The 24,922-nt window shown below is 43.5% G+C and overlaps 1 pseudogene; it reads left to right on the forward strand.

The window, feature by feature from the left end:
* The first annotated feature begins 631 nt into the window (after positions 1-631).
* LOC126425871 (5S ribosomal RNA) lies at positions 632-749 on the forward strand (annotated as a pseudogene).
* Positions 750-24,922: the final 24,173 nt, after the last annotated feature.

Here is a 24,922-nt window from a genome sequence, read left to right on the forward strand (position 1 = left end):
GCGGGAAGGAGCGCCGGTCCCCGGCACGAATCCGCCCGGCGGACTTGTGTCGAGTTCCGGTGAGGCGGCCAGTCTGTGGATGGTTTTTAGGCGGTTTTCCATCTGCCTCGGCGAATGCGGGCTGGTTCTTCTTATTCCGCCTCAGCTACACTATGTCGGCGATTGCTGCGCAAAAAAGTTCTCCACGTACGCGTACACTACCATTACTCCACCACGCAAACAAAGGGGTTACACTCGTCTGGTGTGAGACGTTCCCTGGGGGGTCCACCGGGGGCCGAACCGCACAATAACCCTGGGTTCGGTGTTGGGCGGCGGAGGGGTGAAGTGGACTGCGGCAGTCGTCGTTGGGTTGAGGACCACTGCGGCTGCGGCGGGGACGGAGCCTCTCCGTCGTTACTAGGTCCCCGGTTAACATAACATAACATGGATCAGTAAAATTTTGGTAGTTTACTTATTTGAAACTGAATTTTACGTGCACAAAATTTTCCAAGCCCTTCACTATTACAACATAGGGTTCTAATAATCAATCTGATGATAACAGAGGTACTTTGCTGCATTTTTCTCCGTGCTATGTCAATTTATAAACTACGTTTTCGTCTCAAACCGGATTTTACGTGTCTCTTTTAGGTGTGCCAACTGCCTTGCCGCAGTGGTAACACCAGTTCGCATCAGATCACCGAATTTAAGCTCTGTCGGGCTGGGCTAGCACTTGGATGGGTGACCATCCGATCGGCCGAGCGCTGTTGGCAAGCGGGGTGCTCTCAGCCCTTGTGAGGCAAACTGAGAAGCTACTTGATTTAGAAGTAGCGGCTCCTGTCTCGTAAACTGCTATACAGCTGGGAGAGCGGTGTGCTGACCACATGCCCCTCCATATCCGCATTCAGTTACGCCTGCGGGCTAAGGATAACATGGCGGCCGGTCGGTACCTTTGGGCCTTCATGGCCATTTCGGGTGTTTAGTTTTACGTTTACAAGTACGGTGATTTTGAAACTCTGTATCTCGGAAATGGATAAAGATATTAAGAAAATTTTCTAAGTTGTTTGATATCCGGATCTTACCAATATACAGTAAAAATTGTACCCATTTGCTGTGCACAGCCGTCTTGGAATCTGGGGCTCGGATTTGGTATCCGAAAACCATGCTTTTGGGGTGTTTTTCGGTAACGGATAAAGAGTTTGGAAAACGGGAAGATTTCAGTTCTAGATAAATGCCTAGACAATATAAAGTTAAAATCTGACGAAACTGCTGCTGCTATTTATTATTTAGAGCAGCGCGGGATTAGCCGAGCGGTCACAGGCGCTGCAGTCGTGGACAGTACGGCTGGTCCTGGCGGCGGTTCGAGTCCTCCCTCGGGCATGGGTGTGTGTGTTTGTCCTTAGGATAATTTAGGTTAAGTAGTGTGTAAGCTTAGGGACTGATGGCCTTAGCAGTTTAGTCCCATAAGATTTCACACACATTTGAACATTTATTATTTAGATTTCGCCTCACGTCAGATCGTGCGTATTTTACGTGAACCTCTGTATCTCGGAAACGGATACAGAGATCAACAAAATTTTCAAGGACATTCGAGATCGAGAGCTTAGGAATATATTCTAAAAATTTCATCCATTTGCTGTGCATAGCCGTCTTCTAATCCGTGGCTCGGATTCGCTACAAAAAAACAACCCTTTTTTGGAGTTTTCTAAGGAACCGGCCATGAAGAAATGATGCCCACATAAGTCCCTTAAGGCCCACCGTAGAACACAACAAATGCAAAAAGAACCAACCGATCTATTCCATTTGTCTAACTAGCAGTAAGTGTCAAATAGGCTGTAGGGTAGTGACTCTAAGATGATTCTTCTGCTGGGTATACAAATGCTCCGTAGCTCAACGGCTGTCCAAAACACCAACAGAACCCTAGGTATGAAAACGGAAGAATCCCGTTTTTATGACCGGAATTTTGGAATATATTACGAAGCGCATGCTGTCGCATGCGAAGCGATTTATCGTGTGGCTTTTAGTGCTGGGAGTCGCCGAAGAGATACGAAAATACACCCTGTGCGCCTTCGATGCAGTTCTTTTCATTTAAGCATTGAGGTTGCAGCTTTAAAAGAAATGGAATCTGTCAAGAAAGAAAGGAATTCGGAAGGAATTGGCTGTGGCCTGTGGTAAAGGACCAACAGCGGCATTCGCCTAAGTTGAAACTGGGAAACCCATTTTCAAGGTTGCCGGCTGACGGATTCGAACAACCTCGCCTACCGAATCCAGCATTGCTAACTCAGTGCCTCGGCGCGCAGATCTACCCGGTCGTTGGAGAATTTGGAAAAAACTGTTTGTTGTGCACTGTTTTAAAATTAAATAAAATGCATTACAAAAAAATAAAGAATTCAGATGTTATATGTTTTTCCTTTAATTGTGCATGTCCGGTCATTTGATAGTGCACGAATGCATGCATATTTTTAGATATATTTGTGCACGAAATTCCTGGCTTCAGTTATTATAGCGTTGCAAGAGCGCAAATAGGTTTCTGACGAAAAGGGCGCAGTCGGCGCGGATGAATTCAAGCAGCCTGACGAAAAAATCTTTTAGGAAGGAACGAACTATATACTTTGCCAAAATCAAATACCGCTGTCGTTGTCCACAAACCGGTCCCCATCGTTCCACAGAGGAAATGGATTTCATAATTGAGTACCAACCAGGTGACCAGATTGGGCGATATTTTGCCCTTTTGGCTACTAATGGATAGAATTTGAACAAATCTTTTAAGAAAATGCACCCATCGACGTTTGGGGGATATTTTTGTTGACCAACGCGGTATTCGGGCAACACAGGCAAATCCAAGTGTATTTTTATGCACTGATTTTAATGTAATGTCATTTGTAATGTAGTTTACCGTTCTGCTGCCTTGTGAAACACTGAGTTATTGCTACCCCAGAGTTTTACCAGTCTCCAAATAACGTCTCCAATGCTAACATTAAACACCTGTTGATAGGTAATTTGGCTATAGTAGTAGCGCATACATAATTTTATAACTCATCCTAACTCTAGTGAACGAATAAAAATCAGTTTTCCTCTTCTTTGTTGTTACAAACTTATTCATAATTAGAAATTATGGTAACAGCACCCAGCACAAGAACAATAAGCGGCAGCTCTTACATTAAGTTGAGCTGCAAGTAAGAACTGAACTGATTGATAAAACAACAACTGAGTTCAAGTAAGGCTTACAATGAACAATAGTTGGTCTTGACTTGATTGGGGATGGGCAACAGGCGATAGTGCTACCGATATATCGATAGATTATCGGATGCCTCGTTGAGTATCGATTGTGTGTATCCCTCTTTAATCGTATGATTGGAAACCAAAAAATCTTTCAATTACACTACGCGGCAACTAGGTAGTGTGTATCTTCATGTAGGTGATGGTGGTGAGGAGGGGGGGGGAGGGTCCGGTGCCCTAGACCCCCCCCCCCCCACGTCCTTTGGCTACGTCTTTGTTGCAGAAAACGTTAGACAGCATGTTGAACATGTCTTGCACCAGTCTCATAACAGCTGAAAACCGATGTCATTGCTGCTTTATGTGCGGTTTTTGGCCTCAGGATAATTAAAAACTGATTTTTCACATCCGAAGAAATACTCCATTGCTATGTTGGATTGGCGTACCTGGCTAACAGTGCCAAAACCGTTGAGTGTCAAACTTGTGAGGTCATGCACGTTGCACAGTGCACTTGGTTTAATATGTAACTCACACCATCGCAGTCGTGGTGCGATTCATCCGTCATTTACAACCGAACCCATTTACGCTATGACGCTCGCAGCACCATCTGTAGGTAGTATTTTCATTCAATTTTCTTTTTGTTTCCGTAACGTTTCGTCGATAATGTTCTGTTCTAATTTGACGCCATTCTGAGCTACGGTTCTTTTTACGGCGTTTTGAAACTGGAACATTAACTATAATCATGCTGCATTATACAGTGCTTAATCGTGTAGAAAGCAAAATATTTACAAATGCTACGCAAAACACGACCTCATCTCTACCAGCAACAAACACAGTATAAAATGGTGATCACTATTGCGCATTCCTTCATGTGATAAGTCACTAGAATGCAGTACCGAACATAAAAAAGGTGTGTTCTTAGGTGCCCTAGGGTCTAGGTTCAACACTCTAGCCTACCTCTTGAATATAATGAACAATGTTACACACGTTATGGACTGAGAGTAAATCTAAGCAAGATCGAAGTAACCGATAGTGACATAAATGAGATAAGCGACAAACTTAACATCAAAATTGGTGAATACTAAGTAGACGAAGTGAAGGAATTCTGCTTCCATCAGAAACAAAGTTACACATGATACATCAATCAAGGAGGACATAAATAGCAGACTAGCAAAGGCAAAGAGAGTATCCCTGGCTAAACGAAGTCTACTAGTATCAAACATCGCCCTTAATTTGATGAAGAAATTTCTGGCAACCTACGTTAGGAGCACAGCATTGTATGGTAATGGATCACGAACAGTGGGAAAACCCGCGAAGGGGTGAATCGAAGCTTTTGAGATACGTTGCCACAGCAGAATGTTGACAAATTACGTGCTCTGGTAAGAAATGTTCAAGTTCTTCGCAGAAGTGCGAGGAAAGGAACATGACGAGAAGCAAGGTCTCAATGATAGGGTATGAGATCTCGGAAGGCACCGGAAGCCACAGATCTGAAAAGCGAGGGACCTACTCCGTGAAGTGAGGAAGAGAAAGCCTTATTTTGTTGCTGTATCGACTTCCAGATGTGTCGGAATAATTAAATATGACTGTCCCACATAATGTAACTAAGACTTTCAAGATATCGAATGGACAAATATGTCGCACACAGACTGTATGGTCTACATCAGTTAAAAGCTGTGGTCCTCTAGAGAAGCTTTCTGCACTTTTGCTGCGAAAGTAACTGTGTGAGCCGCACTGAGAAGAGGGTATTATTCTACTTCCTGCCCGTCTGTTGTGAGCTCAGTAAAAGGTGGTTACTTTGGATACTAACAGGTGGCTATAATAAGGTGACGCGGTAGTGTAAGAGTGTTCTGCAGCAAAGAACTTAGCTGTAAAGAAGGAGACACGTGGGCGTGGCTAGGTCCAGGCAGCAGCCAGGTGCCTTTGATACCCGCAGCCTGTGGTCTACGGCCTGTGGTTAGCAGCTTACCTGCCCCCACGCGCCCCTGCTGCCGCGTCATTTAATTATCCTCCTCTCGGCTCTCCCAACCATCACGACGTGCGCTGCTTTGCCCTGTAATTACAGCTGACGGCTGACGGCTGCTAAATGTTACGACGCGACGCGAGACATTTTTACAGAGAGCGAATTTTGACATCCATTCCGACGACTGGCGGTGAAGCGGAGCTTTGTCTCCGCTGAAATGGGATGCTTAATTTATTTAACGACTTCTGTTGAACTGGTTGGGTTCTGAGTTAGCGAATAACCGTGAAATGTGTGGATACGCGGAATTCTCATCAGATGTTGAGATCCAGGAGACAATGCAGCATATTAAGAGTCAACGTTTATAGCTCTATGTTACGACACGAAGCAGTTCGAGCGAAGTGATGATGTACATCACTTGAGACGATGCAGGCTGTACCTCTAGGGGCTTAGTCTTTCCATAACTATCACTTGCTTCCCTTCTAACACATAAGTAATATCTCATCTCCAGATAATTTCTACTGTCACCATGACTGAGGCAGCAGTGGACTTCTTGTCTTACTATAGGTGTTTTCGTCGAAGCTTACTGTATGAATATACTGGGACAGACGAGATGGTCAAACGCTTCGTAAAATCATTTGTCTAAAAGAAAGAAATGAAATAGATCAGAGAAACATCTGTCTCGCCTTTGAATGATTTCGAGCATTATTTCATGAATTCATAAAAAAATTGAGCACTGTTTTTTGCTGTATTCTTCATGAGGCGTAGCGCCATATAACGATCCTGCCTTGGAGGCGGTTAAGTGGGAGATGTGTCTCAGGGCTGGATAGTGACAGATGGTGACGCGAGACTGGACGCGCACGTAGTTTATGTATCAGCCGATAGATGACAGTATTGGATAGGGGACTGATTTAGTTTCGATTGTGCCCAGTAGAGTGCACTAAAATAATAGAATCTTTTTCATAAACTGTTCGGGTATTTTCATAAAGTGTTATTATGTCTTTTTGTGTATGTAAAATGTTATAAATGTGTTTTAGCAGTATGAATGATGCGTGAGTGTGGAATATGAAGATAATTGTTTAGCGGGTTATGTAGTAGAATTTAGTGTGGGAACACTTCGAAGAAGTATGGATATGAACGAAAGGGATTTTTGTAGAATAGATTTGTAAAGTAAGTTTATGGTAAAGGGAAAGTTAATTCAGGTATAAATAACAATAGTAAATAACTTTATGCATAAACAAAAATTCAGCATATTAGATAATTACGTCGGTAAAAAGTGCAGTCATTAGGTTTACTATTTTGCGATTGGTTTTGGATGAAAAGCGCGGACTGACGCGGGAGAATGTTGTTTTGCTATTGGCTGTTGAGTAAACTGACCAATGGTAAAGCAATATTCTTCGCGCGTTTTTCTCTGCTGGTAGAGAAGACTTAGAGTGTTCTAGAGAAAGAGTCGAAGCCTAGCCATGAAAGAGATCGGACGATGAAAATCGTAAGTTGCCGGATATAACAGTGTTTCATACATCAAAAGTGTTGGAAAGTGACGGCATAATTATTCCGATGTGTGTGTAGAAATTTCGGAATTTTTAAGTGAATTTTGTGACGAGATAAGACATACATTCTGCGTGGCGTATTGAGCAGGTTGGTGGCTAAAAACTGTGACTGCATTTGGTACCGACAGACTTAATATTTGGCGAGCGTTCTCAATCAAAAACAATTAGTATTTTTGTAGCTATTACGTTTTCGGAAAATGCAACCCCATAAACTTGCTAACGTGAGTGAAAGGGATTGTGAGTGACTGTGTTAAGACTAGCATGGGCTTGGCAGTGATACTTGTTCACCTAAGTTTCAGAATATATTAATTGAGGACAAAATTTCCAACCTTTCATTTCGTGTTTCTCCCGAATCGTAGATTAGTGACTTTGAAATGAAATGAAATGTCGTGTGGCTAGGGCCTCCCGTCGGGTAGACCGTTCGCCTGGTGCAGGTCTTTCGACTTGACGCCACTTCGGCAACCTGTGAATTAGCCCTCTTACTTGTTAGAACAAAAGAGATATCGAAGAGACAGAAAATTTGGCTTACTCGAGCCCATAGCACCTTAGAGAAAGATCGACAAGACGGCAGCAGGCCAGTTGACTACCGTACTTGCTGAAGAAACAAAGACAGTCAGTCGAATTTGAAACACACTTGGTGCAAAACTGTACTGTGAGAGAATATGAGCTGTTAACTGGCCTTGAGAGTTACAGAGATCCATTGCAAGGGGCACCATAAACTATGCCGCTTACCACCATAGCGACACCGTGTAGCTACTGTCGATCCCAGGCGTGCTTTGCCTCAACACTGGCGTCTTTTGATGTCATATTCTCACGACGTGTCGGATTTATAGGAGGACTATTTTTTGCTAGGGTCCGATAGTCACGAAATTAAAATCACAGTGAAAATCTGGTAAATCGTTGCGCAGATATCTTGTGCACTGTCTCTAGTACGCACGTCGATCGCGTCACGTCACACTTTTCAGTGCTGGGTGCACAGGTAGCACGTAAAAATACTGAAAACGACAGTCTCCAGCTAGGTGCGAAGACCTTGCTGTCATTAGATATCTTCATGCTGAGTGGTTCCGCCTGATTTCACGCAGTCCACGTAACGTAACTGTAATGTGTAATAGCAACGTGTTGAAGCTCGACATACAGACGTTCGTGACGCAGGCGGTCAGGGAAGGAAGTGAGCGTCAACCGATGATCCTGTTCAGTGGTTGGATCAGGCGATTCGAGAAAATAGAATGCAAAGGACTATTCTGAATAAGCGAAGATGAATGCTGTCATCAGATTTTGTCCTTCTTCACGACAATGCCGGAGCACGCACTGCACTGCTACAAAGACGTTTCTGCAGTGTTTTCGAGAGGAAGTCCTTGACCACCCACCACGCAGCCCGGACTTGGCGTAGCCACACCTTCAAGGAAGCTGTACAGATCTAGTCCTCTCAAGTGTTTAAGGTGGGCGAGGACTTTTTTTAGCTCTATTGTTGCCATCTCCGCGGGGTACCAACAAGTGGACGCTTAGTAAACGTCTGCCTTCACGACCGAATGTGCCACGAACAAAATTTGAATGGAAACAGCTCTTACTAACGATTAGCGCCGTATTCCGATTCTATATAAAAATGAGATACGGTAATCACCAAATTATTCTGTCATCACTGTCTAATAGCCCCAACCTTCCACAACATGTTGGTAGTTTCCGAATTTCGTGCATAGTTTATTTTTCTGGGAAAGATTTGCATATTAAGTTTTCTTACTTGCTTCATATGCTTTTAATCGAGCCATGGTGTGCTAATGGGGTGATCATGCGAATGTAAAACCTTTCTCACTCAAATATCAACCTTACCTAGCCGTGGTGTACATTTTCAAGCTATCAGCAGTATAACTGTAAGATCGAATGATGAGGAAATGCTGCACCCATAGTCATTTAAGGAGAGACAGAATTTTGATTGCTAAGCTTGAATAAGGCAGACCCCTCACCAGACTTACATTCGCCGGCTTGGTAACCCATTCAAGGGCATTTCACAGTAACCCCGCTTTCCAAATTTGCCTAGGAAAACAGGAAGAATTTTCAATGTCGATTACAGCTAGAGTGAAAGACATGAGAAAGTAAACACCTGGAAGACTGAGATTAGCTATAGGAAATGCAAGAGGAATTTGCTTACAAGGAAGAAGAAATAGGAAAAATATTCTCAGAACAACAGACAGATTTTGCAGCTATTTCAGAAACTAAGAAGAAGCTAAAAGATAATACATACATTGAAAAATATGTTATATAGTGGAGCACCACAGAAAGAAAGAGCAAGTAAAAGCATAGCAGCATAAATAAACAAGAAATGGGAAAAGTATCAAGAATAATAAATACATAGATGAAAGAACAGCGACGATAAAAACAGAAAGAGAAAACCTAACTCTGATAGCAGTTTAAGCACAGGAGGGAGGTGAGACTGAGAAACGAGTTACATTTTATGACACTCTCCAAAACATTATGGACCAGTATGATCAAAAACATCATGTTGTTCTGTTTGGTGACCTAAATGCGAGTATAGCAGACAATTCAATACTTAATGTTGTTTGGATGCACGGAAAAACAACTTTCAATCAGACTGGACAATTACTAACAGATTTTTCCACTTTTAATGATTTAAAAACAACGAGAAGCTTTTTTAGATAAAAATATTCACAAATATACCTGGACCAGTAGAGGATGTATATCAGTTATAGATTACGTAACGGTGAATACAAGAATACAAGGTCAAGTAAAAAGTACAAGAGTATACAGAAGTTTTGATATTGGGACTGATCACTACCTTATAATACACTCCTGGAAATTGAAATAAGAACACCGTGAATTCATTGTCCCAGGAAGGGGAAACTTTATTGACACATTTCTGGGGTCAGATACATCACATGATCACACTGACAGAACCACAGGCACATAGACACAGGCAACAGAGCATGCACAATGTCGGCACTAGTACAGTGTATATCGACCTTTCGCAGCAATGCAGGCTGCTATTCTCCCATGGAGACGATCGTAGAGATGCTGGATGTAGTCCTGTGGAACGGCTTGCCATGCCATTTCCACCTGGCGCCTCAGTTGGACCAGCGTTCGTGCTGGACGTGCAGACCGCGTGAGACGACGCTTCATCCAGTCCCAAACATGCTCAATGGGGGACAGATCCGGAGATCTTGCTGGCCAGGGTAGTTGACTTACGCCTTCTAGAGCACGTTGGGTGGCACGGGATACATGCGGACGTGCATTGTCCTGTTGGAACAGCAAGTTCCCTTGCCAGTCTAGGAATGGTAGAACGATGGGTTCGATGACGGTTTGGATGTACCGTGCACTATTCAGTGTCCCCTCGACGATCACCAGTGGTGTACGGCCAGTGTAGGAGATCGCTCCCCACACCATGATGCCGGGTGTTGGCCCTGTGTGCCTCGGTCGTATGCAGTCCTGATTGTGGCGCTCACCTGCACGGCGCCAAACACGCATACGACCATCATTGGCACCAAGGCAGAAGCGACTCTCATCGCTGAAGACGACACGTCTCCATTCGTCCCTCCATTCACGCCTGTTGCGACACCACTGAAGGCGGGCTGCACGATGTTGGGGCGTGAGCGGAAGACGGCCTAACGGTGTGCGGGACCGTAGCCCAGCTTCATGGAGACGGTTGCGAATGGTCCTCGCCGATACCCCAGGAGCAACAGTGTCCCTAATTTGCTGGGAAGTGGCGGTGCGGTCCCCTACGGCACTGCGTAGGATCCTACGGTCTTGGCCTGCATCCGTGCATCGCTGCGGTCCGGTCCCAGGTCGACGGGCACGTGCACCTTCCGCCGACCACTGGCGACAACATCGATGTACTGTGGAGACCTCACGCCCCACGTGTTGAGCAATTCGGCGGTACGTCCACCCGGCCTCCCGCATGCCCACTATACGCCCTCGCTCAAAGTCCGTCAACTGCACATACGGTTCACGTCCACGCTGTCGCGGCATGCTACCAGTGTTAAAGACTGCGATGGAGCTCCGTATGCCACGGCAAACTGGCTGACACTGACGGCGGCGGTGCACAAATGCTGCGCAGCTAGCGCCATTCGACGGCCAACACCGCGGTTCCTGGTGTGTCCGCTGTGCCGTGCGTGTGATCATTGCTTGTACAGCCCTCTCGCAGTGTCCGGAGCAAGTATGGTGGGTCTGACACACCGGTGTCAATGTGTTCTTTTTTCCATTTCCAGGAGTGTATTTCAAACTGACACTTTGGCTAATCGGATGCAGATGAAGCCTTTTAGTACATAGAGACAATAAGAGCTTTATAAAGAATAACACAGGATGAAAGCATTAAGGGTCTATATCAGACTGAACTAAGAAAAAAAAATAGAACAATTAGCTACACGGGACACCACTGAAAAAGAATGCTCAAGTATTGAAAAAGCATTATAAAGGTTGTAAATGGGGAATTAGGAAAGAAAAAGAAATATCTCCGAGGGAATGAATTACAGAATTGGTCAACAGAAATTGCGGAAGCAATGCCAGAAAACAAACACAATACAAAAACTGTTTTGAGAGCCTAATATCGAAAATAAACACATCTGTAGACAAAGCTGTAAACAAAGAAGCAATTAAACAAAACGAATAGCGATGAGAGCCCACCAGCAAGCTTGGGAGAGATACATTAGTAATAATCGTACAGAACATGATATTCGTGGATATCAACAGATGGCATATAAAAATTGGAAAACATTAAATAAAACAGAAAAGCAAAAAATTCGTTTGAATAATCTTATGAAAGAAGAGTGGCTTAAATACTATATAAACCTGCGGTATGATGCTAACATAAAATTAGAAGCCTAACTGACAGCAATAACCTAACTGACGTAGCAATAAAATAACTCACAGCGACTTTGGAAACCACAAATAATCAAAATGCAACAGGTTTAAATCTAATTACCGAAAAGTTAATTAAATATGAGGAATTAACAGCACACAATCATTTGCATTTGCTGAAAGCAAAAACATGTACGAAATTGATGGAAAGAAAAACTAACGTCGATATATAGGAAAAGAGATTAATATATACGAAGACCCAGGAAAAGTATGAGCTAAGTTCATTTTTTCATTTTTTGAGTTTACATCAATATATGAAAGTATGGAACGGACCCAATATTTCCTACTGTAGTATGTAGACAAAATCAAGCACAGTCTTATTATAAATGAGTTATGAAAAAGTCCGGTACAGGGAAAGAAAGAGCGCAGTCCATATGAAACAGGGAAATAAAAGGCTTCGTCCATTAAGTGCTGGCCTTTAAATAATTATATATGTTACAATCCTGACAAACAGTTGTTGTCAAGTATTGTTGTAATTATGTGCTTCGATGGTGCATTAAGCTGTTCTGTGCAGGTCTTCGTATAGTGCACTAAAGTGTCTGCAGTTTTGTGAAAAGACGGATATGGGACATGAGCCAATTAGTGATGTCTATAGTGAAAGTATGGAAGGAGGTCAGCAACTAACAAAGAAAAGGAAAAAACATGACTGCTTCTCTGAGGTAAACGAAAAGATTAATCTAACGTCTCATGAGATGTGAGGAAACTGCTATTGTAGGCTACAGTGCTTTGACAACGTGCCTAACAAGACAAGAAAAAGTATTTTCAAAGATTTCAATATGATGGAATCTAGACTTTCAGAATGCTTATCTATGTGGTCTCATTCCTGTACTTCCAATACAGCGTAGAAGGCCTAGGAAAGACGAACGTGAAGCAAAATTTAACATTGCAACCTGCAAGTACACAGTTCGAGGACAAATAGGGGATGGGGTGAAAGTAGTCGTAGTTTGTTTTAAGGCATTTATGGCAATGCACAGCATATTATAAAGTAAGAGTCAGTGTTTAGTGTCTAGTCTTCGAACTACTGGAAATGCCCCTATTAATGAGAGAGGAAAACATGGGAACAGGTCTTGAAAATTAAGAGACGAAACAGTTAATACCATTAAGCAGCATACTGCCTCCTTTCCGATTATAAATGGTCATTATGGGTTAAAATATGCAAATAACTTATACCTCCCTGACGAACTATGTATAAGTAAAATGTTCAGTTTATTCAAAGAGGCTTACCCAACAAGCCAAAGTGTAGTGCCTGGAACTGGAAAAACAAAAGTGCACTGTAGTAGTAGAAGTAAAAGATACTGAGATTGAAGAATATGAAAATTTTATACGATTGTCATAAACTGCAAGGCAACACATTTTGTGAGAGGAAGAAAACAGCTAAGCAGAAAAGACAAAATACCACAGAAAAGAAAGCATACGTACGGATTTTGGAAAGAATCTGCCGCTGTCCAACATTACATCTAATGATGTATACTGTAAATGGCAATTATCTATGCATGCCTTCAACACACACTGGTTATCATTTTTACTGTACCCTGAATGTGTTGCCAAAACAGATAGTGATGAAGTCTGGTCAACGACTCATTCATTTTGTTACAATTTTGGCCGTGAAATATCTGGACATACTTTGTGATTCATGTTCTGGACAAAATAAGAACTACACACTTATTCGATCTTTGCACAATTGAGTTACAGTAGAGAAAAGATTTACGACTGTAAAAGTAACATTTGCAATAACAGGACATTCTTATTTGGAATGTGACAAAAACATGGTACTTATACACAACAAGGCTCAAATAGGCGCTCCCAAAGACTGGACAGAGGTGTTTATATCAGTTCGGCCAAAGCCTTCACCATTTAATGTTGTGGACGGCATGGACAGCATTCCTGAAGCCCTTGTACAAGCAGAAGTGTCCTTCTCCTACACAGCCAATTTAAGAACTCATTACAGACAGAACTCGTTCAAGGCTTGTAAAATTCAGGACGGCCTATAATGAAGCATGGGATACGGGTGCTCTGAAAGCGGCTCGTACAGTTGAAGGATCAAATGGACTAGAGTATGATTTCCCACAGTTTTCATATACCGATAAGACTGTAAGATATTCTCCAAACATTATTGATTTTTTACTATGATATATTGGGTGAGTCACTAACCACTGCCACCAAGAATAACTCCGAAAGTATGATAGAAGCTGAAAAGTTTGTGGGACAAAAGTTGCGTGGGACAACGGGGGCCATAATATGACGTTGGTTTTTTGTTGCTGGGTGGGGTCGCGTCAGAGATATGACGGTCAACTTTGTTTTTTTTTGTGGGATGCTGTAGTATGGTACTTATTTTCTGATAGCGGCTATCGAGACGAATCCAATTATGTGTAACAGTAAGGTCTTTGAAGGTCAACGAAGGTCACAAAGGTGGCATCAACGTCCATTTACGGAAGGTGTTACTTAATTTGGAAACACAATGTCCGATTCAACTTGAATGATTGAAATGCGGACAAAGATGACACATTATGAACAAGTGCAAAATATATTGCTATCGAACTAGATCAATGAAAGAGAAAGTATGACCACACTGCGCTCGCCCTCCAGATTCATATTCAGATTACATTTAGATAAGAGCACACGTGTTCATTAAATATCATCTATAGTGCATGTCAGTACAAAAGTATTCGAGAAGAAAGGGAGTCTCATGTCACAAACGAAAGCTACGACATCTGCTTTCATTTAAACAACAGTATGCATCCAGAAATCGTACAAATCATGGTTGAAACAAAACAAATGACATAACATACAGGCAATCTTCAATTAGACAAACCTCCTAATGTTCAGTTATTTCGTACGCACGTGAGTGGCACTTAGGTTTCGCTTTCCTACCGTTAATCGACTAAAATCATACCCAGACTAACTCAAACATCTACGCAGTACAAGAGAGCATCCAATTTTCATAAAAACGCACTAATCCAGGCCCCATTAACTACAGTTTGGTAATAAAAAGTACTCTCCAAAATTTTGCTTTCAACGTAACAAATTCTTAAGCCTTTGAAATTATAAGTAAGTTAGCCTGGGCCCATCTTTGGGATCACCTTCTACATGCAAGTAGAAAATGAGGTTGGTGGCCCAGAAATCGGCCGATGATATATCGAAAAAGTATCGACATGTCGACGAAAAGTATATCGACCTACCGGTCTATAAAAATACTGGTTGCACGTTGTAATTATACTGCCAGATTTAGAGCTGCATATTTAAGTATTGATTTATTATTAGATATTCTGTGCATCAACAAGCTAGCAGCCAGCCTAAACCCCTTAGAACAAGAACTGAAAGGAAAACGATGCACGTTAATTCTTGGCGATAACCACTTTGCTAACAATAGTAAGTGCATGTAAGTACCACAACAAAAGGTGTCTGACGGGTAACAATGGTAAATGCATATAAGAGACACAATAAAAGGTTCCGATGGATCCGTCGCTAGGTTTCGTCACATATCGGATTTGTCTGGAATACTTCATATCGACTTACTTATTTTTTTCATTTCCGCAAACCCCAGCGAACTAGCAGTCGCAGCTTCAACACTGCTTGGTGGAGTTAAACGTTGAAGTTTCTCTTGGTAGCACCGAGTTCCGATTACGTCAGCAATTCCCTACACACGTCTCCGCCCACCACAAAGACCAATATTGTAATGTTTAGATTATTCAGTTTCAGCAACTGTTTTTGAAGAATGCCATTGTGAAGAAATAGCACACTAGTTGCGTTACAAATTGTTTTTTAACGCAACTGGGTTGCCATTTCTTCACATCGTAAATCTTATTTCATTCACACTGCCGCTCCACAGTGCAGTCAGACTTCTTCTTTACCCCACCTACACTTGCTTCAAACACTCAAAGAGACAGACGGGACCTGGGTGAAAGCTCAAAAAGTAGTAAGATTCCGTCACACAGTAAAAGTAAAATTGTTTTCTTCTACAATTTCAAACAACCAATTTCAAATATTTACCGTAAACTGCGAAAAAATGTAACATAAAATAAAAATATCGGTAACCGATATTGCCATTTCGATATCGCTGTATCGATATACCGGTGAAAAAATACCATTCATTATTTTTGATATATCGATACTTTATCAACACCCTAGTGTCTGTGTGGCCGACTGATTGAATCGTCCAATACATTTATTTGTGGGGTATCCCGATGTTAGATTGCACGGGAATTTGAAGGCACTAATACTCACCAATGAGGTTCTAGTCAACGACATTTGACCACCACAAGGGATGATGGCCATATTGTGCAGCAGGCACATCGCAACTTCTGACCTCTACAAGTTCGTTATAAATCTGACTCGATTTGTAATCGCTGACATAACATGACACACTCTCTCAAGCCGTACAGTTCCATTTCGTTTACTCTTCCCCTTGTGAGGTGGCGGCCTGTTTCAAGCACTTCTCCTCACATTTTATCCTGTTTGCGCGCTGAAATTGCATACGAGACTCTCTTGCTTCGTTCACTTTCCGATTCAGTTTTTACTTGTCAACGTTTTAACGGTATTGCTCGATGATTAGCTGAGTGAGCTAGTAGCAACGCAGGTTACACACCTCTCTTCACCTAGTCAAATATTTCATTCTTGTAGCAGGTTTTTTTTCCATTAAAAGCGTCTGATGCTGACCAGGGGAACTCCCTTTCACTCAGGCGAAAACAGGAGGAAATTTCACACATTTTGTAGAGATGCTGGTGTCATGAAGGCAGCTTCTGCGCTAGCAGACTGCACGGATAGTTCTACATCTACATAAATCTACATATATACTCCGTTAGCCAACAAGTGGTGTGTGGCGGAGGACACAATTCGCGCCAAAGTCATATTCCCCCCACCCCCCTCTCTTCCAATCGCGGATCGCGAGAGGTAAAAACGACTGTATGAACGCCTCAGTACGACCTCTAATTTCCCTTCTCTTTGAATGGTGATCATTGCGCGATTTGAAAGTTGGTGGTAATAATATATGCTCTACATCCCAGGCGAAGATCGGATTTCGGAATTTAGTGAGCAGCCCCTTACGTTTAGCGCGTCGTCTATCTGCAAGTGTGTCCCACTTCAAACTTTCAATGAGATTTGTAACGCTCGCGAGATGGCTAAATGTACCAGTCACGAATCTTGCCGCTCTTCTTCGGACCTTCTCAATGTCTTCAGTCAGACCCAACAGGTAAAGGTCCCATATAGACGAACAATACTCTAAGGCTGGACGAACCAACATATTGTAAGCAATTTCCTTTGTTGAAAAACTACATCGCTTGAGGATTCTACCAATAAACCGCAATCTAGAGTTCGCCTTGCCCGTTACTTATGTAACTACTTAGGCGAGCCTTTCAGGGATTATCCTTCTGGCTCAGCTTCCGCAGACAATCAGCGGTGGAATGGAAGACTGGTGTTCTTTACAGCAAAACTGAAAGCGGCTGGTCGAAGAGGTAAGAACTCTGCTTGTTAGTATTCTCCGGTTTAAATCCTCAGCTGTCCACTTGCGCCGGCTGGGGTGGCCGAGCGGTTCTAGGCGCTTCAGTCTGGAACTGCGCGACCGCTACGTTCGCAGGTTCGAATCCTGCCTCGGGCATGGATGTGTGTGATGTCCTTAGTTTAGTTAGGTTTAAGTAGTTCTAAGTTCTAGGGGACTGATGACGTCAGAAGTTAAGTCCCATAGTGCTCAGAGCCATTTGAATTTTTTTTGTCCACTTTCCGCTATCCTGCTGTGTGTGGTCTCCAGACAAGTTTCTTCTAGCAAAATAAATAGTCACTCGTGCGTGTGTAAATTTCCAAGCTTTTGGCTTCCTGTGAGAATGCCGTACGAAACCGAACAAGTTTTACAACAAACAAGTCTGTACGTGGGAACGGGGCGACACTCATTTCCCATTTCCTTACAAGTGTATCTCATTGACACATACATATTTAATGTTATGGTGGGAGCCACGGAACGGACCTCAAGGTCCCAGTCTGGATGAGCACTTAGGCCCTTTCTGGGATTGGATAGAAAAGATTGTGTCGGTATCTTACCGGGTCCGAAGGAAGGCTTCCAAAATTTGAGGGAGGACTTCGGAGTCGTATTCGGATTCGTACGGATATTCTGACTCGAACTTTTACTTGGTGAGGTAGCTTTGGACTCTGTGCTCGTAATTGTAGTTGTAAATTGTTGTAGTTGTGCTGGGAAAGTCCCTGAGCTTCAAGCGCTAATAGAAAGCACAGAAGCTGAAATCGTTATAGGTACAGAAAGCTGGCTAAAGCCTGAAATAAGTTCTGCAGAAATTTTTACGAAGTCTCAGACGGTGTTCAGGAAAGATAGATTAGGCAGAATTGGTGGTGGAGTGTTTGTGTCTGTCAGTAGTGGTTTATCTTGTAGTGAAGTCGAAGTAGATACTCCGTGCGAATTGGTATGGGTGGAGGTTATACTTAACAGCCGAACTAAGTTAATAATTGGCTCCTTCTACCGACCCCCAGACTCCGATGATATAGTTGCGGAACAGTTCAGAGAGAATTTGAGTCTCGTAACAAATAAATACCCCACTCATACGGTTATAGTTGGTGGGGACTTCAACCTTCCCTCGATATGTTGGCAAAAATACTTGTTCAAAACCGGTGGTAGGCAGAAAACATCTTCCGAGATTGTCCTAAATGCTTTCTCCGAAAATTATTTTGAGCAGTTAGTCCACAAACCCAGGCGAATTGTAAATGGTTGCGAAAACACACTTGACCTCTTAGCCACAAACAATCCAGAGCTGATAGAGAGCATCATGACTGATACAGGGATTAGTGATCACAAGGTCGTTGTAGCTAGGCTCAATACCGTTTCTTCTAAATCCACCAGAAACAAACGCAAAATAATTTTATTTAAAAAAGCGGATAAAGTGTCACTAGAACCCTTCCTAAGAGACTATCTCCATTCCTTCCGAACTGGCTATGCAAATGTAGACGAGATGTGGCTCAAATTCAAAGATATAGTAGCAACAGCAATTGAGAGATTCATACCTCAGAAATTGGTAAGAGATGGAACTGATCCCCCGTGGTACACAAAACAGGTCCGAAATCTGTTGCAGAGGCAACGGAAAAAGCATGCGAAGTTCAGAAGAACGCGAAATCCCGAAGATAGGCTAAAATTTGCTGACGCGCGAAATTTGGCATGGACTTCAATGCGAGATGCCTTTAATAGGTTCCACAACGAAACATTGTCTCGAAATTTGGTAGAAAATCCGAAAAAATTCTGGTCATATGTAAAGTACACAAGCGGCAAGACGCAGTCAATACCTTCGCTGCGCAGTGCCGGTGGTACTGTTACCGACGACTGTGCCGCTAAAGCGGAGTTACTGAACGCAGTTTTCCGAAATTCCCTCACCAGGGAAGATGAATGGACTATTCCAGAATTTGAAACACGAACAGCTGCTAGCATGAGTTTCTTAGAAGTAGATACCTTAGGGGTTGCGAAGCAACTCAAATCGCTTGATACGGGCAAGTCTTCAGGTCCGGATTGTATACCGATTAGGTTCCTTTCAGATTACGCTGATAAAATAGCTCTCTACTTAGCACTCATATACAACTGCTCGCTCACCGATAGATCTGTACCTACAGATTAGAAAATTGCGCAGGTCGCACCAGTGTTTAAGAAGGGTAGTAGGAGTAATCCATCGAACTACAGACCTATATCATTAACGTCGGTTTGCAGTAGGGTTTTGGAGCATATACTGTATTCAAACATTATGAATCACCTCGAAGGGAACGATCTATTGATACATAATCAGCATGGTTTCAGAAAACATCGTTCTTGTGCAACGCAGCTAGCTCTTTATTCGCACGAAGTAATGGCCGCTATCGACAGGGGATCTAAAGTTGATTCCGTATTTCTAGATTTCCGGAAAGCTTTTGACACCGTTCCTCACAAGCGACTTCTAATCAAGCTGCGGGCCTATGGGGTATCGTCTCAGTTGTGCGACTGGATTCGTGATTTCCTGTCAGGAAGGTCGCAGTTCGTAGTAACAGACGGCAAATCATCGAGTAAAACTGAAGTGATATCAGGTGTTCCCCAGGGAAGCGTCCTGGGACCTCTGCTGTTCCTGATCTATATAAATGACCTGGGTGACAATCTGAGCAGTTCTCTTAAGTTGTTCGCAGATGATGCTGTAATTTACCGTCTAGTAAGGTCATCCGAAGACCAGTATCAGTTGCAAAGCGATTTAGAAAAGATTGCTGTATGGTGTGGCAGGTGGCAGTTGACGCTAAATAATGAAAAGTGTGAGGTGATCCACATGAGTTCCAAAAGAAATCGGTTGGAATTCGAGTACTCGATAAATAGTACAATTCTCAAGGCTGTTAATTCAACTAAGTACCTGGGTGTTAAAATTACGAACAACTTCAGTTGGAAAGACCACATAGATAATATTGTGGAGAAGGCGAGCCAAAGGTTGCGTTTCATTGGCAGGACACTTAGGAGATGCAACACGTCCACTAAAGAGACAGCTTACACTACAATCGTTCGTCGTCTGTTAGAATATTGTTGCGCGGTGTGGGATCCTTACCAGGTGGGATTGACGGAGGACATCGAAAGGGTGCAAAAAAGGGCAGCTCGTTTTGTATTATCACGTAGTAGGGGAGAGAGTGTGGCAGATATGATACGCGAATTGGGATGGAAGTCATTACAGCAAAGACGTTTTCGGTCGCGGCGAGATCTATTTACGAAATTTCAGTCACCAACTTTCTCTTCCGAATACGAAAATATTTTGTTGAGCGCAACCTACATAGCTAGGAATGATCATCAAAATAAAATAAGAGAAATCAGAGCTCGAACAGAAAGGTTTAGGTGTTCGTTTTTCCCGCGCGCTGTTCGGGAGTGGAATGGTAGAGAGATAGTATGATTGTGGTTCGACGAACCCCCTGCCAAGCACTTAAATGTGAATTGCAGAGTAGTCATGTAGATGTAGATGTAAATGAAAGGAAAAATGCAAATGAAACTGGTGGAAATTAATTTTGAAAAAGGGTAAAGTTAATAAAGAAAGTAAATGTGCGGTAGTTACGTTAACAATTAACTGGCGTTAATTAGATATTTGAGGTTCAAATGGCTCTGAGCACTATGGGACTTAACATCTATGGTCATCAGTCCCCTAGAACTTAGAACTACTTAAACCTAACTAACCTAAGGACAGCACACAACACCCAGCCGTCACGAGGCAGGGATTTTCCCTGACCCCGCCGGGAATCGAACCCGGGAACCCGGGCGTGGGAAGCGAGAACGCTACCGTACGACCACGAGATGCGGGCAGATATTTTAGATTTGGGGAAATTTACGATCCCCAGTCCTATGGACAACTACTATAATTCTGAAAAAGAAAGGTTATTGCACATATAATTAGCACTAAAAGCGTGGTTGACACGTTTTGTGTGAAAACTGAATGTTTGTCAGAAGTAATAAATTTCGCTACACTCTGACTTAATTTAGCAAAATAATTAATAAAACCGGAAAATTGGAAGTTAATTTAGTGACTGAAATCAATAGTGAACTTTGTTTCTGAACCACTACGAAATTCAACAAAATAAGGTTAGTCTTGGGCTACCTCAACAATCATTTCAAAAGCTACTTGAATCTACGCAATTTAGAAATAAGAGATTTAACTTTGAACTTGAATTAAATGATTCTGAACAATTAACAATAGTAAAATTTAGTACGTAGCAAGCTGAGCTGCAGTCACAGGTAAGCTAAAATATGGTAACAAAACTCGCACTCATAATTTGTGCTTGTACAATCTAAATATTGTAGCCAGCTGAACTTTGAAATTAAAGCAGTGAAATCCAATCATATTACTTTAATGCTAGCGTTTGATTTCAGCGACACTCGAGTCCATTTCGGAAAAGGAAGGGACCCTGCTTGGTAACGCAATTGGGACAATGAGCAACAAAGGTTCATGCTAAGTTGCTGTGTTTTAGTGATGCAAATGGAATAGTTTGAAAAGCTGAGGTCTGCCATACAGTTCTAAGACTTTACGTGCTTTCTGTCTTCCTTGTAGGTTGATTGCAGGTCTGAAGTCGTCGATCGAGGAGGTGGCGACAATCACTTATGTCGGCCATAGCTGTTGCAGAAGCTGGATGTTGGTGCTCCTTCTTCTCGACACGGTCACCAGGCGAAACGGGCTCTTGATGTGCGCCAGCTAATGCTTCCCGTCCGCGACACCGTGTCAGAAACTATCATAGCAAGTCGAGCGCAATTACATGCTGCCAGACCCCGAAAGCGCGGCAACCCGCGGGAGCGCCACTCAACACACCTGCTCCACCGTCCTACTTCAGCCAGACTCCGCTCTGCCCGCGCTCCACTTTGGTTTTCCATACGACCTATCGATGTAATCGTTCGATAGCGTAGTTTTCCCTATGCAAGACCCAGCGTAAAAATACAAATAATATTTACAAAACAAACCAATTATACCTCGACATAAATGCATATATATATATATATATATATATATATATATATATATATATATATATATATATACTAAAACAATTACAATATATAAAGACAGAGAAATGTCATATCTTCAGGTAACAAAATAAGGAAAAATATTTATAGTACAATAGATGGAACTAGAAGGATATGCATTTCCGGCGTTACAATTCCATCACACGAGTGGTTTCGGCGGCACATTACCGCCATCCTCAGACTCCGGCACTGCCAAAAGAGTATTTGATTTCCTTGCCGAATTTACTGTGGGGTCGTTGTTACTAGCACACGTGTGCTAGTAACTATCACACGTCTATACTCGACACCACGTTGTCTCCAACGCGACAAGACGGTGTCGAATATAGACTCCTGATGAAAACTAGCTCAGGTGTTCTAGTAAGAAGGACCCCACAGTAAATTCAGCAAGGAAATCAAATACTCTTTTGGCAGTGCTGGAGTCTGAGGATGGCGGTAATGTGCCGCCGAAACTACTCGTGTGATAGAATAAAGAATTCTCAAGGTACAGCTGTGGTGGTACTTATTCTCATATATTATGAAACGAAGTTTTCCGACGTGCGCGGCCGTTGATTTTTCGCGTAGCCTGTTAGCTCAATGCAAGCAGTCTATCATTTTATACGACCTAGGGCGATTCAGTTTCACCCTAAACTGCATACCCACGGCGCACATAAGTCGCAGGTCGTGTTCACAGCACAGCCGGCTTCTGGCACGCTTCTGGGTGCTTCACTTCTTTTGTCGGGCAGCGTATATTTTTACCATCAGTCCCAACACATCAACAAAAGCAAAACGAAGATAATAGAATGTAGTCGAATTAAGTGGCGTGATGCTGAGGGAATTAGATCCCGAAATGAGACACTTAATGTAGTAAAGGAGTTAGCGTATATTTTTACCATGAGTCCCAACACATCAACAAAAGCAAAACGAGGATAATGGAATGTAGTCGAATTAAGTGGGGTGATGCTGAGGGAATCAGATTAGGAAATGAGACACTTAAAGTAGTAAAGGAGTTTTGCTATTTGGGGAGCAAAATAACTGATGATGGTCGAAGTAGAGAGGATATAAAATGTTGAATGGCTATGGCAAGGAAAGCGTTTCTGAAGAAGAGAAATTTGTTAACATCGAGCATAGTTTTAAGTGTCAGGAAGTCGTTTCTGAAAGTATTTGTATGGAGTGTAGCCATGTATGGAAGTGAAACGTGGACGATAAATAGTTTAGACAAAAACAGAATAGACGCTTTCGAAATGTGGTGCTACAGAAGAATGCTGAAGGTTTGATACGTAGATGACATAACTGATGAGGAGGTATTGAATAGAATTGGAGAGAAGAGAAATTTGTGGCACAACTTTAGTAGAAGGGATCGGTTGGTAAGACATATTCTGAGGCATCAAGGGATCACCAATTTAGTATTGGAGGGCAGCGCGGAGGGTAAAAATCGTAGAGGGAGAGCAAGAGATGAATACGCTAAACAGAATCAGAAGGATGTAGGTTGCAGTAGGTACTGGGAGATGAAGAAGCTTGCACAGGATAGAGTAGCATGGAGAGCTGCATCAAACCAGTCTCTGGATTGATGACCACAACAACAACAACAACAACCCAACACTTTTAATAAATGTAAAAATACGTCACGGCCAAATGTGCCCCCGCAAGATGTGGTCCCTTTCGAGCTTCAAGAAGATCACTCACACGGCACGAGGCACGGCTGTGTCCCCGCAGCACCACGGCTCCTGACAAGAGGCGCCTTCTTGCCGGCCCGCGCGGGCGCGCAGCGGTTAGCTCGGCGTGTTCTGTAGCGCCCTAACCGCGTTAGGCCTCCCATTTACGCCATAACTCGCCGTAAATTCGGCCGCCTTTGTCGCGGCGCGGTTTCTACTTCTGTAAACTAACGCAATGCCGCCAAATTGGTTAATTATAATGTGCGAGCGGAGCGGCCTCGCGTATACTCCCGCCGCTGCCGTAAGCGTAACACATTGCGGTAACTGTGGGGGAGGGTGGGGGAAGCAAGCACCCGCCGGCAGCAGCCAGGGGCAGCCAGCCTGCACAGAGTAATAAGGAGCCCGCTGCAGAGCGGCCGCCGCCTTTTGTCCCTCCCTGTCTGCCAGCCCAGCTGCGTGCGCGCGCCGTACTCGCCTCTGCCAAATTACGTTCTCCCGCAAGTACGCTTTTGGGCGCGCGGTAGCAACCTGCTGTCGCTGAAACGGAATTACCGTCGTGCATTTGTGACCAAGCACTCTAAACGTCTAGTGCGTGCACGCGTTTCAAGAAAATGGCTCTTTGTATTTGGACAGTACATACAACACTACTGGCCATTAAAATACACTCCTGGAAATGGAAAAAAGAACACATTGACACCGGCGTGTCAGACCCATCATACTTGCTCCGGACACTGCGAGAGGGCTGTACAAGCAATGATCACACGCACAGCACAGCGGACACACCAGGAACCGCGGTGTTGGCCGTCGAATGGCGCTAGCTGCGCAGCATTTGTGCACCGCCGCCGTCAGTATCAGCCAGTTTGCCGTGGCATACGGAGCTCCATCGCAGTCTTTAACACTGGTAGCATGCCGCGACAGCGTGGACGTGAACCGCATGTGCAGTTGACAGACTTTGAACGAGGGCGTATAGTGGGCATGCGGGAGGCCGGGTGGATGTACCGCCGAATTGCTAAACACTTGGGGCGTGAGGTCTCCACAGTACATCGATGTTGTCGCCAGTGGTCGTCGGAAGGTGCACGTGCCCGTCGACCTGGGACCGGACCGCAGCGACGCACGGATGCACGCCAAGACCGTAGGATCCTACGCAGTGCCGTAGGGGACCGCACCGCCACTTCCCAGCAAATTAGGGACACTGTTGCTCCTGGGGTATCGGCGAGGACCATTCGCAACCGTCTCC

Source organism: Schistocerca serialis, chromosome 1 (genome assembly GCF_023864345.2).
Source record: "Schistocerca serialis cubense isolate TAMUIC-IGC-003099 chromosome 1, iqSchSeri2.2, whole genome shotgun sequence".
NCBI classification, from domain to species: Eukaryota; Metazoa; Arthropoda; class Insecta; order Orthoptera; family Acrididae; genus Schistocerca; species Schistocerca serialis.